This window comes from Paramisgurnus dabryanus, chromosome 12, assembly GCF_030506205.2.
Source record: "Paramisgurnus dabryanus chromosome 12, PD_genome_1.1, whole genome shotgun sequence".
Classification (NCBI taxonomy): Eukaryota; Metazoa; Chordata; class Actinopteri; order Cypriniformes; family Cobitidae; genus Paramisgurnus; species Paramisgurnus dabryanus.
The window spans coordinates 34,554,739-34,571,609 of NC_133348.1; the positions used below are offsets into that span (position 1 = coordinate 34,554,739).

General features: G+C 36.7%; 1 long non-coding RNA gene across 1 annotated transcript; it reads right to left on the reverse strand.

The window, feature by feature from the left end:
• Window positions 1-585: 585 nt before the first annotated feature.
• On the reverse strand, window positions 586-10,104 carry LOC135750058 (uncharacterized). The gene is made up of 5 exons (XR_010532564.1): window positions 9,528-10,104; window positions 8,670-8,727; window positions 8,535-8,570; window positions 6,940-6,984; window positions 586-1,328 (listed from the first exon to the last, which is right to left on the reverse strand). It is a non-coding gene; the product is annotated as an uncharacterized lncRNA (long non-coding RNA).
• Between the last annotated feature and the right edge of the window lie 6,767 nt (window positions 10,105-16,871).

Consider the following 16,871-nt stretch of genomic DNA (forward strand, 5'->3'; position numbering starts at 1 on the left):
TTGAGTCAAGACTGACAATATTAAAATAAAAAGTCAAGCTTGAAAGGGAATCTGTAAATACATTTTTAAAAGGGTTTTTATTCATACCCAAGCAATAATAGGGACAACATTAAAATGTAAAGTTCAGTTTTAATTTTATGTTCTCTTTAAATTATTTGTTTTCATTTTCTTTTTCGTTTTCATTTTCATTTTCATTTTCAACTTGTATGCAAATTCAATGTTAATCAATGGGTGGCGTTTACTTGCTTAAAAAAAGGGGATTGGCTGAAGCAGTGTTGCCAACTCAGCGACTGTGTTGCTAAAATAGCGACTTTATTGCTACATCTAGCGACTTTTAGGCCCATTTAGACAAACTTAGCGAATGTTTGGATGAATCTTAGCTTCACATCTGTACAGATAGGCTACTGTGTCGCTTGAACTGGCCCACGAGTGCCGGGTGGCGCTGACGTCCTGGAGAAATGTGCGTCTGGTGTCTCTGTGCATGCTGGGCAGTGTAGGAGCTGACGCGTGGATGAGATTCGCGTACATTGTTTACATTTCAAAGGAGGAACAAACAATAAAAAGTGTCTGGTCCGCTGTTATATACCCACTGAGCAAAAGTATGTCCAAAAGACGTCTTTTCAACATCTTTGTCGGACGTTGAAAAGACGTCCCCATCAGGGTGCAGAATGAAAGGTTTTCCGACGTCTTTTTCTGACGTCTTTTGGACGTCCAATAAAGACGTTGAAAAGACGTCCCCATCAGGGTGCAGAATGAAAGGTTTTCCGACGTCTTTTTCTGACGTCTTTTGGACGTCCAATAAAGACGTTGAAAAGACGTCCCCATCAGGGTGCAGAATGAAAGGTTTTCCGACGTCTTTTTCTGACGTCTTTTGGACGTCCAATAATGACATCCATAGGACGTCTTTTTAAGGTCCAAATTTAGTTGAAATGTGGTCATTGTGGACATATTTTCAACGTCTTATAACGTCAACTGCAGACTCATTTTAGACATCATTTAGCTAAATAAAGACTCACACTTTGCACTCCATTAAACGTATTTATTCAAAACTTATTTTGTATAAATGTGGTTGTGTGTTTGTGTGTGTACAAATGCATAAAAGCTAAATACAACAAATAAAAACAATACAATTATAACATTTAAAAACAACATAAATAAACAATATATATACTTTAAAAAAATTTTTAAAAAGTGCATCTATTCAAAAAGTAATGTTAAAAATTTTTTTTAATGTGTACCCCTCCCTTTCTTGATGGTGCACGTTTAAGATGGTCTTAAGCATGTTTTCTTATCAGCTGCTCCGTTGCATCTTTACTCCATTACTCCACCTGTAAAAATGGAAAGACAAAAAATATAAATATGCAAAAGCAGCCTGTAGTCATACACCAAGTACACATACATGTTATAAGAAAACAGCAAGGTTTAAATCCTTTGTACACCCTTACTTCATAGCTTTTGCAGCACTGTACCAACTGTCCTCTAGGTGTAAATTTTCACCTCATGATTTATCATCTTTAACAATTTCCCTGTATTTTTACAGTACTGGCAGCACGTCTATTTCTTGTTTATTTTTAGTGTATTTTACTGTAATGCCTATATTGACAGATTAATTTTTTTACTTATTACAGTAATTACAAATAATATTACATACTATATAGCTAATTTAGATATAAATCTATAGTTATTAATATTGTAAAACGCTATTCTTGACATGACATTATGAATTAAAAGGCAATTCAAGCCATGTTTGTATTAAAAATATTTTTTTTGAATCATTTCATTGAAACAAAAAATATTTAAAACATTTTAAACATTAAGTAAAGAGCCAGTAAGATGACAATTTTAAGCGTCCTATCACTGTTTATTAGTCCCGGACAACAGGTTTAAACGCATGCAAGGTCAAAACACACTGTAATTTTCTCAAAATATACATTTAAAATTAACCCATTTCTCAGAGATCCCCCAACTATTCGTGTGAAGCCATTCAACGACTTAGTCTGCTTACACCCCACCTTTCAGTAGCCTACACTGCTTTGATTGGACAACTGACAGAGTCTCCGCGCAGACCACAGATCAGTGGCACAGACCAACAATAGTGCAACATGTATTGACCTAGTGCTAACATGATTTACTGAGAAGACATTATCGACATTAGGGATGCAGCGATTATAGATTTTGATGGTGCGGTTATAGTCTGATAAATAATCACGGTTTTACGGTTATTAAGAATTCATTTCTTTTACAACATTAATGTATAAAATCACATGAATAAATTTTTTAACAATTGCTAAATTCTTCTGTATTTTCAGTTTGTGTATTTTTCTACAATTCTTGGACAAATGATAATAATAATAACTTAGCTGGCTTTGACTTAAACATTATAGGTGTCTTTTGAAACCTATAGGCTATTCATTTTAATGATCTTTTGAATAAATGTAATTTTACATTTGGACTGAATAAATGTATATTATTTTGGTTTGTTTGAAGTAAAACGAATTCATTAAGTCGTTCTCAAAACGAATAATAACACAGGGTCATCCTGGACCAGGTACTGCGAGTCATTTTGACAGGTGTAGCTTTATATTACACAAAAATAAAATATAAATATTAGGGGTGGCAAGATTAACATGTTAACTCAAGCTATTCATTAATTAATCATAAACGCGTTAAAAGAATTCAACCTAAGGAAATGCAGTCAGACCACCAGGAGCCCCGCCCAGGTTTGATCCACGAGCAGGAGGTTTTTAATGCTGTACAGACATGGAGTGTGGCTCTTTCACGTACTCATGTAGGTGCGCGCACACACACACGCACGCACGCACGCACGCACACACACACACACACACACACACACACACACACACACACACACACACACACACAAACCAGATGCACGAACAACCAAGAGACACGTCACGCGGCCACATATTCTTTTGAACGCGGAGCTTTGTCATACAGTGCATCATGATGCATGCGCCTCTTGGTGGTTCGTGGATCTGGTTTGTCTGTGCGTGCCTGAAACAAAAACACGCAGTGTAGTGAAAACTTTACGGTTACTTAACCCTGACATTTTAAAGTGCGGTTAATAGTGAAACCGGTTAATAGCTGCATCCCTAATCGACATTAATACACATCATTCATCATTAAGCCAAGCAATAAAAACGACAACAAAAACTAACATTTTACACCCATTTAAGCATTTATGTTAGCTAACCGGGTCATATCAAAACCTAAGTGAGCATGCGCTAGCCGCTTGCTAACGTGACTCTCTGACAGTATATATGGGCAGTTTCCCGGACCAGGGTTGGCTTAATCCAGGACTAGGCCTTAGTTTAATTTGGAAATATAACTAGTTTTAACAAACATGCCTTAATAAAAACATTACCTGTGTGCATTTTGAGGTAAAACAAAGGGCACTGATGTATTTTAAGATACGTCAGTGCAAGATGTTTTCAGTTTGGAGAGCTCTTAAAAGTGTTTAAGTCTAGGACTAGTCTAATCCCTGTCCGGAAAACCGCCCCATAGAGTTTAAACAACTCCATCATTCATCATTAATCCAAGCAGTAAAAACGACGATAGAAACTAACAATTTTACACTCATTTAAGCATTTATGTAAACTAACCGGGTCATAGCAAAACAATAAATGAGCATGCGTTAACTGCTTGCTAACGTGACTCTCCGAGTTTAAACAACGAAGCAATAAAAACGATGATAGACATTTTACACTCATTTAAGCAAGTATGTAGCTATACTCATACTTACAGGTTGTGGTTAGGAGACGCATGTTGTTTCAAATAAAGTGGGTACTGAACAATCTTTCATTGCCAAACGTCTAAGTTAATAAATCCCTCTGTGAAAAATTAATTTTAACTAGAGGTCAACCGATACGTGTTTTTCAGAGCCAATGCCGATACCGATTATTACTGATCAAGTAGACCGACAACTGATATTCTGAACTGATATGGCTGGTGTAAAAATGAAAATTAATGTCAAAATTAAGACTCAGGGTCTGACAAAAACTCTCAATGCTTTGAAACATTTTTAATTCTTCTGACTCTAAGAAATGTTAATTATAACAATCATATTAATAATAACAACATTTGAGCGTTTAAACGTTCATTTTCCTCACAGCTGCTCTTGTCTGCGTTCAGCCGCCGCACGCACACACAGCAGCCTGTCATCAGTGCAAGTGAACAGAGCGATCTCTCTCACGTCTTAAAGCTACAGTATCATAATTCATCTCTCAATACAATCACTCTCTGCTCTTGACTAAGGAACTGTTATACTTCATACGAATGTGTGTATATTTAATACATACAGTAAAGACTGTGAAGTGTTTTATTTTCAGTACTCTTAGGAGACAAACGTTTTTAAAGAGATATTAAATAACTCTTTGGAGAAGAGTGCTAATTTATTTGATTCTCTATTAAAACAATAATATACCCAATTACTGTAAGTAATATAACAAAGGCAACATCTGTGGTATTACGTTATCTAGAAAAAAATGTAACAGTTACAGTCATCAAATAGCTTGCATATCAGCTAAAAAAATTGGAATTGGTATCGGCCGATCGCGAAGATAAAAGATCGGTAATTTGTATTGGCTGCAAAAATCCTGATCGGAGCATCCCTAATCATATGGATATAATGATTAACTAAACAATTTGTATTATGTAATAGGTGTAATTAATTTAATTGCCTTCATAGCTTCATTCTGTATGTTTTTAAAAAGACTACAAATGTTTTCATAAAACTATAACATTAATACCATATCATAGGCACAATTAGTTGGTTCAACAGCCTATTCCTTAAGTATATACAGTTGCAATCAGAAATATTCAACCCCCAAAGAGTTTTAAGGATTTATAAATAAAAATCTTTTCAAAGTGCGGGATTCTGCTTTGGATGAGTTTTTATGAGTTAAGTGAGGCATAAAATCAAAACAGAAAATGTTTGATGTAGTATTTGTGTGTAATAGTATATTTTGTTAAGATAGCCATGTCACAATTATTCAACCCCTATATAATATTGTTATTTTTAAAGCTTTCTGACAGTTTTTATGGCCTGAAGTGCAGCTGAAACCTCATTAAGCCTTTAGGAACTCTATAACGATCCATTTTGCTTCAGCTGTGATGCATATATAAACTCCAACCATCAAGGTCTTCAAGGTGAGTTGCAATCATGGGAAAGACAAAGGAGCTTCCACAAAAGCTAAGAGAGGAGATTATTTCATCACATCTGAAGGGCCTTGGGTATAAGAAGATTTCCAAAATATTTAACATTCCAAGAGATTTTTATTATTTTTTTATCAACATCACTATAATGTTTTTTGAGGTAAGGGGGTTGAATATTTCTGATTGCAACTGTATGTCCTCAAAACAGGCATTTAAGCATACCCGTGTGTATATGAACATTTCTGTGTAATAAATAAGTCGCAAAAAATAACTTGATCTGTTACTTGTTGCAAGCAGGCGGCTGTGTGCGCGTGCATAAGAGCACACTGAGTGAAGACCAAAGTGGTCAAGTTCTTTATGCTTTAAAGTGGCTTGTATTTTTAAAATGACATGACTTACATTGACGTGCAAATGCCAGCTCGGTCAACTGCCTGAAACGCGTGCTAAACTCTTGTATTGCAGTGTCAACTCACAGAGCGAAATCATTGCAAAGCAGCTCGAGTTAGCAAGCGCTTTCTGCGGTGTCTTCAGCCTCCTGCGCCGATTGGCCGGACTCATGACTCCCAACAAATCAGATGGGCGAGGGGCAGGCATTGCTGTAGGCAACTGAATAGTGCCCTGTTCCGTGTTCCGACGGCTCTCACTAAATCCATGGCTGCGTCAGAGCCGAAATAGTGCATTTCAAATCAAATTACATTATCGGCAAATAGGCTTTTAAAATGTCCGATGTTGATAGTCGGCAAAATGCTTAATATCGACGTCTATAATCGGCCAGATTGATAATCGATCGACCCCTAATTTTAACCACAGATTCTTCACAGCCAAACATTTAGTATACCCTCCTTGAAAATGTCTCCTTTGGTAGTGAAAACAGCACAAACTGAAAACACAGCATGATGTTTACACACTAACTAGCTTTGGGCAGGTCATAGTTTTCGTTTCTCCCGCAGGCAAGGCTGTAGGCGGAGATTAGTATCTCGTGTGACGTGGAAGTGTTCGTGTGACGTGGAAAATGTCAGGCAGGAGAATCAGTCCATATAACGACTCGTTTCAGTGAGTAAGAGTCGACCTACTTTAGAAGCCAATAACTTGTATTAAAGTTTTTGGTTCAACTACTTTGCACATTGTTTACATTGATGGGCAGCTACACGACACACTGCAATACAGGTCAGTTTCGATTTTGGATCTGTGTGGCTCTTCAATAATAACTGAATGATGACTATGTATATCAGGGTTCCCCAAATCTTATCCTGGAGTTAAGGAACAGTACAGAGTTTACGTCCAACCCTAATCAAACTTACCCACCTGTGATTTTCTAGTGATCATGAAGACCTTGATTAGCTTGCTCAGGCGTGTTTGATCAGCGTTGGAGCTAAACTCTGCAGTCCTCCGGCCCTCCAGGGTAAGATTTGGGGAACCCTGATGTATATATAACATCTGTAAAAAAACTCTACTTGTGTGTTTGTGTGTGCTTAAGAAAGTATGTATGTTTGTTCTCTAGAACCGGGGATTTGTACATGTATATTATTTTCACATTAATATTGGATGCATTTCTTTTTTCGACAAATTAAACTATTAAAAAATTGTAACTTGTCTTATTCACATTGTAGGGTCATTTAGACCCAGAGGATCAAAAACAGTAAATCTTTTAAACACCTTCAGAAAAACCAAATCAAGCCCAGATTTTTGTATTCAAATTTAGACTATTTAGGAAGTCAGGGTTGAGACGAATGGCACTGAAAACAAAAAAAAAAAATGACTAACCTTAAAACCAGGAATTACTGGAGGCAGTGGAGGACGAGGTAAAATCTAATATATTAAAGAAAGAACATTAATATGTTATTTGCAATTGTTGACACACAATATTACAGTACAGTCATTACCAAGTGTTGAGAATTATGTTATTATTAAAGTCAAACTCCAAGAATGTCACAGGCAGTTATATAATATCTTAGGATGCCAATAATCAAGACAAGCAAATTAAAAGTTATTACATGCGTGTGTATAGATATGCAGTCTTAAACATGGGACATTATGGGGTGGTTTCCCAGACAGGGATTAGCTTAAGCTAAGACTAGGCCTTAGTTTAATTAGGAAATATAACTAGTTTCAACAAACATTCCTTACTAAAAACATTACGGCGTGGTTTCCCGGACAGGGATTAGATTAGTCCTCCTAGACTAAAATAAATATAAGAGCTGTCCAAACTGAAAACAACTTGCACTGATATATCTTAAAATACATTAGTGTCCTTTGTTTAGCCTCAAAATGGACACCAGTAATGTTTTTAGTAAGGCATGTTTGTTGAAAACTAGTTATAATTCCTAATTATACTAAGGCCTAATCCCGGCATAAAATAATACCCGTTCGGGAAACCACCCCTACTTGTGTGCATTTTGAACCAAAACAAAGAGCACTGATGTGTTTTAAGATGTCACTGCAAGTTGTTTTCAGTTTGGACAGCTCTGTCTAATCCCTGTTCGGGAAACCGCCCCTATAAATAACAAAGAATCAACCAATCAAAATGATTCGTAGGCTACATAGTTCTGAAAGGTTCAGATGTTCATAGTGCTTTTCAGCATCCTTGCATGTTAACATACAGCCAATTATTGTTGTGCATTTAACGTTAAAAGTTAGCCTATACGATCTCTAGCTCTTACTCACACACCTGTTTATAAGGAGTATAATACAGGTATATTATTATTAATAATATAAATAGATAAAATCAGACATTGTTGAATTTATTAATAACGAATTAGATATTTGTATTATCCCAAAACTATCTAAATATACACTGTAAATGTGCATTTTGCATGTGGTGAGGGGCATAGCTGTATATGTAAACGAGTTATGTTGTCATTTTACTATTGTGATTCTGTAGCTGCTGGGGTTTAATTGCTAGCTATAGTAGGCTATAGTGCAATAACTGTGGTAGTTAAAGAACTAAATGCTGATCAAATTGAATCAAAATGTTGATTAAATGTTTTGGGCATTTTTTGTGCCTTTGGGTGGGTTTTGGACAGTTTTTGGGGTAGAAACCATCAATTCTATCTGGCAACACTGCATTTGAGCTTAGCTGGTGACTGATATATTCCTGTGGGTAGAGGTTAGGAAAAAACACCTCTAATATTGACATCATTCAACCAGGAAGTAGAGGACTGTAGTACAAACCGGCAGGTCACTGAAGGCTTTGAAAGGTGAATTGTATTAGAGAAAATATACCTTTATCATTTTGCAGGTATTATTTATGCTCTAACAGCAACATTAAATGCTAACTAAAGTTTGGAATATGGGATCCGGAAAACGGGACCTTTACATGGAATTGAACAAAATGGTTAATTAAAAAGATCTTAAATTACCTTAGGAAAACTGGCACTACTGAAGGAAAACCGGCACTATTGAAACATAATTGAAAAAGAGCAAGATATTACAAACGTCAGCATATATTAAAATGTATTTTGTTTTCTTTGAGGTTAATCAAAACAAATACTTACTGTACAAAGATGCTTGGTCAAATGGCTCTGAAAAGAGCCTTTGGGGTGTATGTAGGTCCTGTTTACAAAAACAGAAAGGAGAAAAAGAAGTCAAATATATTGCAAATGCCTTTGTAAATTAATATGCATTCAGTATTCATTCATCTTTATTGACTAAACAGTATGTTAAGAACATGACAGAAAAGACAATTATTCTATTTTGTTTAAATTCCAAGGTTAATAAAGGCTCTTAATTTTATGAATAGATTGCAAGGCAAAGGGGGTCATTATCAAGTTATCATGTTAGTTTCCTTACTTAATCACTTCTTTGTCTGGCTGTCTACTACAGTGCCTGTGCGCTTGTATTGAACGGAGCTCTTTGATTGACAGGTGAACTTTTACCATAGAAGCCCACTTTCAAGCATGTCACTTAGACAAAATCATTAAAAATGCATTCAAATGGTTAATATTATAAAAGGACGGATGTCATTTTTTGTGTGGGAAGAAAAAGTCATTTTTACGACCGTGTATTTAGTTTCACATGGCTGTTATTAAGGAACGAGTCCCCCTCGGACTGAAAGAGATAATAGAGTTCCCCAAGACGGTCTAAAATAACTCACTGAAAAATATTTAATACGCGAACATATTAACAGTCAGTTAATAACAACTAACCAAGGCATCAGTTCGTTAATAACAACTAACCAAGTCTAAAAATAGCCTACGGAACGTTATCCTCCGCGGTGTCAAATTCTGTCATCAGTTTATCGAAAACAATTCTCGAAAAACTCGACGTTTTCTAACAAAAATATTTTTGACAATAAAATAAGTACACAAAACAAAATAAACACACACTGTTTGGAATGGATAAACATAACTTACCTGTTCACAGCAGGTTGTGTCCGTTGAGTACGTTTACGCTGGCGATGCTTAATTACGTCTGTTGATCACGTGCAAAAAAAGATCACGCGCCACCTCGCCACCTAAGCTTTTACACACCCTTGTGGTTAAACTTAAAATTGCAATGTTGATTATTTTTGTAAATCACACTTGAATTTGGTTTAATTTGCAAATTACACAAAAGAAATGCAGTAGATTTTGGCACGCGTTGTGAATTCATTCATAAAAATATAACATATTTTATCACCTTAAAGAATTTTCACAAAAAAAAAAAACGTCATGTTACATTGTTTTGAATCAGAACTCATTTGTCGTTTTTATTGCATAAGTTTTTATATTTTTTTTCTGAACCTGTTTTGAACGTCTAAATGACGTCCAAGAACGGACCCTCAAATATTGAACTGCATATCAACGTCCAAAAGACGTCGTAGTCAGACGTCCAAATACTGTACTGGATCTGCACGTCGTTTAGACGTGCAGATTAGGTGCAGATTAGGTTCTGGACCGACCGACCCGATATGGACATAATCTGAACGTCCTTTGGACGTCTCATGTTTGTTGGGTATGTGCGTATTTTTACACATCTGATCCGGTGAGGCGTCAGCCATGCTCATCAAATGCATACACATAGCACAGTGTGATTATCGTGCAATACATAATTATGCCAAAATCCGTGAAGGACTGGAGTATCATATGCTCGCAAAATTTGCGTGTATATATAGCACTATAATCACACTGCGTGTTATTTGTATGCATTTCATGAAAATGGACATACACACAGTGACCAGTCACTTACTTTTGCAGCGGGCACACTGGCAGAGCAGACCTTCAGCCTTTGTGGCATATTTGTAAGTGGTCCTCATTTGTAACGCTGATTTGTGAGTAGGGCTGTGACCGTACGGGATTTTATTTTACCGTGGTGAAGAAGCAACAGAATCATGCGGTTAGACTGTTAGCACAACAACCCACCCCATATTATTAAAACAACAAATTATATTAGCAATAACAATGTGAAATAATATGTATTTCTATATGTTAACTTTTGTTTTTTATATCTTTTGAATATACTATGATTTATAGACCTTTTATGTCATCGTTTATAACCCATTTTATACAATACATTTCATAGAATAACAACCTGAAAACCTGCAGAAAGAACATGCAGAGTTTAAGATTGTTTCTGATGAGTTGTGCAAAACCTGATTCCTATTTCTTTAGACATTCATTTTCGGTAAACTCTCCGTGAATAGAAACACACTTCTCCAAACATGTTGAAACTCTTAATAATTTATTGTACAAAAAATGGGTTACAAACAATGACAAAAACTGTTCCATAATTGATATTAAACTCAAAAGATATAGAAAATAAATATTATTTAATGTTATTATTGTTAGTATGTTTAATAAGATTTTCTCAAAGTGGATACAAAACAAAATCGACAATTGCATCATTACGTAAATAACTGCACAAAACTTATGGATACTCCAATCATTGCTTTCAGAAATTCGCTTACCGTAGCTCCAGATATAAGCACAGCATTCAACCAAATAACGAGTTGTGCTGTCAGTATACGCGCTCCTGCCTTCATAACGATAGTTGTCATGTTTGCCCATTATAGTTTAAAATTATTATTATGCTATCATTATCATCACCAGCACAGTGCCTGCTTCTCCTTGAACGAGAAAGCTTAAAGGCCGGGGTATACCTTTTTTCCGCGTCCGCGTCCGGCTCGCGCGCGCACGCGTCCGCGCAGCTTTTCGAGTATACTCCCCGCGGCTACACGCGGATGGCCGCGTTCGACACTATACGCAATACAAATGATTTCTTATTCAAATTATTAGTCTAACAGGCTGTCAGGGCAGCACTGATTTGGCGACATTTACAGTACATTAAAACATTAGGATAGGTGAAGAAAAGTAACTGATCCACCATTGCAAACACAGTTTAGAACAAACAACAAGACAACAAAGAACAGGAATCAAACAAACATGCTCCAGGGCTTTCTGTTCTTGGAAGAAGTAAAAGTTAAAGAAGAAAAACGATAGTGTGTGTGCAAATGCTGTCTATTTCCTTTGTATAATTGTTTATAGTGGAGTGTCCTGTAGAAATATTTTCACGCGCATGCGCTGTTGTACGCGGACTGTACGCGCGGTCTCAAATTTTGGGCTGCACGCGGACGGTCCGCGCGGCCGGCCGCGGACCCTCTTGATGACGAAAATGACGTCATGCGGACGTCCCTATACTTTCGGCTTTAATATGCGTGTGGCTCGGACTCCTTGCACATGAACTTTCATGGGCATGGCTCTGACATTTCCTTGCAGAGATGTTATTCGCGCAGGGGTTTAAAACCAGGGAGTGAGTTGGTACAGTTCAAGAAATCAGAGCACTTGGGCATGACGCGCTTTATAAGGTTGCGGCCGTGACATCACCGCAGCTGGCATATACAGCAGTGATGCAGTATTACTGTGATATCGTCACAGCCCTTATGTGTGTAGCTCGTCTTCCACGCTTCAGCTATGGTCAGAAGAACTGTATGTTGTGTCCAGTGCAGTGTACACAGAAGACTCCGAGAGACTCGCATTTCACAGAGGACGCAAGTTCTGATACTTGTACAGACAACACATAGGCTAAATAAACAGATAGTGTTCATTTAAAAGTAAGTGACTGGTCGGTGTATCAGCTCGTTAAACTTACGCCTCACCGGACCAGATGTGTGAAAATACGCACTTATATAACAGCGGACCAGCCACTTTTTAAATGTAAACAATGTACGCGAATCTCATCCACGCGTCAGCTCCTACACTGCCCAGCTCCATGCACAGAGACACCAGACGCACATTTCACCAGGACGTCAGCGCCACCCGGCACTCGTGGGCCAGTACAAGCGACACAGTAGCCTATCTGTACAGATATGAAGCTAAGATTCATCCAAACATTCGCTAAGTTTGTCTAAATGGGCCTAAAAGTCGCTAGATGTAGCAATAAAGTCGCTATTTTAGCAACACAGTCGCTGAGTTGGCAACGCTGCTTCAGCCAATCCCCTTTTTTTAAGCAAGTAAACGCCACCCATTGATTAACATTGAATTTGCATACAAGTTGAAAATGAAAATGAAAATGAAAACGAAAAAGAAAATGAAAACGAAAAAGAAAATGAAATCAAATAATTTAAACAGAACATAAATTAAAACTGAACTTTACATTTTAATTTTGTCCCTATTATTGCTTGGGCATGAATAAAAAGCCTTTTAAAAAAATGTATTTACAGATTCCTTTTCAAGTTTGACTTTTTATTTTAATATTGTCAGTCTTGACTCAAGATTATATTGAAAATGAAATGTCAAATCATCAATTAAATTTTATTTTTTAATTTGGCCGGAATGATGCTTCATCACGTTAAAAATGAAAATGAAATAATGTTTTAATTTTTATTTTAGCATTTCATTTTCAAATTTGGGACATATTTTGCAATTTTATTTTTATTTTATAATTTAATTAATTATTTTATAATTTAATTAATTAATTTAAAAAAGACCAAAAAAACATTCCATAGATTCGGTCGTTCTAAAGAGGTGTAAAAAATTCACCAAAAGAGGCACTTTGGGGGTAAAAATGACCCCAATTGAAATGAATGGGAAATGCAAAAAAATAATTTTTTTTCTTGTTATTCATCAAATAAAATCAATACGTCCAGAATAAATCTGAAAATTTTGACACAGAAAGGTAGGCCTGGTACTAGAGCACAAATGCAATATAGAAAAGACATGCTCGATCGCACACACACACACACACACACAAACAGACCCACACAAACACACATATGACTGCCACAGAGAGTATTTTTTACAGAATTTGGCAAAAAACAGCCACAGATGCAAAACAAAGATGTAAATTGCTCACACAGGTGTTTGCATGCCCACACACATGCACAAAGACACAGTAAAACTTACACACACATAAAGACACACACACAGACAAACACCCTTACATTTAGTAAAATTTCTGTGGCATTTCGACATTTCAAAATGCATCAAAAACTACAAAAAATTCTATTTGAAATAATATTTATTTTTAATGTCCTTTCTAATGTTTATATAAACATAAATTCACAAAATGTTTCAGTAAAGTATTGATGTTGCGCAGTTGGCCACAAAATGAATGGGTCTCTATGGGCCTCTGCTGGTCTTTTTTCTAAACACCAAATGGTCGAATTCAACACATAACATCTTGATCAATATCTAAAAACAATTTACATCAAATTTAGATAATAATTATGTGAATTTTTCATAAAATTTGATATTTTACAGGCAAGCTAATGATGTAGTTGTGGAATTGAGTGGTAAACAGGTATAAAAGTATTTCATATCTCCCAAAACACAGATTAATGTATAGATGGGAAGTAAAAAAAAAAGGTATATTATTTGTATCATTAAACATGTATATCTTTTTGTAATCACTCTTTTAATCTCTGGGGTCATTTTTACCCCAGGGAACTGTGACATATACAAGAAAATAGGGACTTATGAGGGTTAAATTCTTAACAAATTAGAATATGGTGATATGCCAGTCAGCTAAACACCTGCAAAGGTTTCCTGAGCCTTCAAAATGGTCTCTGAGTTTGGTTCACCACACAGTCATGAAGAAGACTGCTGATCTGACAGTTGTTCAGAAGACAGTCATTGACACCCTTCACAATGAGAGTAAGCCATAGACATTCATTGCCAAAGAAGCTGGCTGTTCACATAAGCAACCGAAAGTTGAGTGAAAGAAAAAGATGCACAACCAACCAAGAGAACCGCAGCTTTGAGAGGCTTGAATTTGGGTGAACTTCACAAGGAATAGCCACCACACACAGAGACGTGCCAAGGAATTTGACTACACTTGTCGTATTCTTCTTGTAAAGCCACACCTGAACCACAGACAACGTCAGAGGCGTCTGGGCTAAGGAGAAGAAGAACTGGACTGTTGCCCGGTGGTCCAAAGTCCTCTTTTTAGATGAAAGCAAGTTTTATATTTCATTGGAAACCAAGGTCAGAGGAAGGGTGGAGAAGCTCATAGGCCAAGTTGCTTGAAGTCGAGTGTGAAGTTTCCACAGTCTCTCATGATTCAGGGTGCAATGTCATCATCTGGTGTTTGTCCACTTTGTTTTTTGAAAACCACTGCACCTGTTTACCACATTTTAGAGCACTTCATGCTTCCTTCTGCTGACCAGCTTGACCACACTACCAAAAGCACCAAAAGTTGGTTAAATGACCATGATTTTGGTGTGCTTGACTGGCCAGCAAACTCATTGGACCTGAATCTATGGGGTATGGTCATAAGAGACCAAAAAATGCCGAGATTATGAGCTGAGGCTTCCATATCACCTCAGCAGTGCCACATCACCTCCATGCAGAAATGAGTCAGTATTTAAAGCAAAAGGAGCCCCTACCAAGTACTGAGTTCATATACAGTAAATGAACATACTTTACAGAAGCCAACAATTCCCTAAAATAAAATAAAAATTATTGGTTTTATTGTTGAGAATGTACATGCATTGCTTTTGCCTTTTATATATCACCCAGTTTCACAGACAAGACTATCCTAATTTACAAAGGTATAGTCCTGGCTTAAGCTAAGCCTCGTCTGTGAAACTGCCGGGCCTTTACTAGTAACACTTTACAATAAGGTTGTGTTGGTAAATTAGTAAATGCATTAACTAACATGAACAATCAATGAACAATAAAGTTTTTCAGCATGTATTAATTCTTGTTGATGTTAATTAATGTCAATACAGTTATTCATGTTAGTTCCTGATGCGTTAATTAATGCTAACAGCTACAACGTTTGATTTTATAAATGCATTAGTTAATGCCGAAATGAACATGACCTTAAATGAATAAATCTGTAGTAGTGTTGTTTATTGATAGTTCATGTTAGCCAATGCATTAACTGATAGAGGGCCACAGGGATGACGTATTTTTGTAGGCCAACCCTGGAAGTTAGCGGGACACTGGTTTCCTTGCAAAGAAGCACATTTTCCTCAAAGACGTTTGGAAAAAACAAGCTCTGTGTTTAACATGTTTATGACACTTGTCCAACAAGTCTTAGCATCCTTATAAGGATCTAGTAAAGATCAGATTTATAGGTCTGTGGATTTTAATAGCAAATATTTTCTACCAATATGTTTGGCTTCATGCTTGTGCACTCCCCCAGTTTGTCCGCCACGCATTCCACTATTGTCCAGATTTTCGGGTTTAGTTAATTTTTCAGGACAGGCCGATAATGAGTCCTCACTCATCTGTTGTTTGTGTTTCTAAAGTGTGCGGCGCAACAAAAATGAGTTTCTTACTGATGACATCCTAAGGAAATTGGTTCTTTTGCAAGCTTTTGTCTGATTTGGAGAACAAACAGCCAGCACATTGTTTTGTGTCATAATGGAAACTTTGGCAGGCAGACAAAAGCTAAGATTGATAGGTTCTTATCAGTTGTCCGTGGAGAAGCAACCAGCAATATTCCAGGCTGCTTGTTTCAGTCAATTGAGCAAAAAGCTTTTTGTTCTTATAGAGCAGACACCACAACAGCATTAAAAAACCATTCAGCTGTACGTCTGCAGCTCCCGAGCGCTTCAGAAGAGCCAGTAATGGTTGTGTCAGTCAAACAGATTCCCCTTGAAAATCAACCAGTAAATGATAATGCAAAGACAAGTGCGTTTCTTTAACTTTTGGCTTTGTAATTTAAATGAAATTTGTGTGCATAAAACATGGGAGATTTCGCACCATCTAGCGGTGAGAATGTGAATTGCAACCAACGGCTTAGTTCAAAGGTCACTTGTCCTTTTTAAAACGCATAGTAAAGCTATGGTAGCCAGCACAGGACAAACTTCCATGTAAGAGGACTCACAGTGTATATAGATAAAAGCAGCTCATTCTAAGGCAATAAAAACATATTTGCTTATTATGTAATGTCTTTACACACCACTGAAAAGATAGTTATGTATTTTATAATGCATTTCTGTCAAAAGATCCTCCTAAATAATACTCATGGCACCTTTAAATGTTTATTTAAATTAAAGATCAACAGTGCACAGCAGCCAACCACACTGGTCTCAATATCTTCAGTGGTCCGAGTATGCCTAAAACTATCTGCTGAAACCATGTGTTTCGGGGTGTCAACCAGCTATCTTCCACTGAGCCTCAGTTACGTTGGTCCCTTGCAATTCTTAATGAATTAACCAAGTCACCTCTAATCTTTAACTGTCCACTAATTAACCAATTTCCTCCACTTTCCATGTCTATCTGCTAAAATCTGTTGGGTCTAGAGACCCGAGAATGACAGAGAACCTGGCA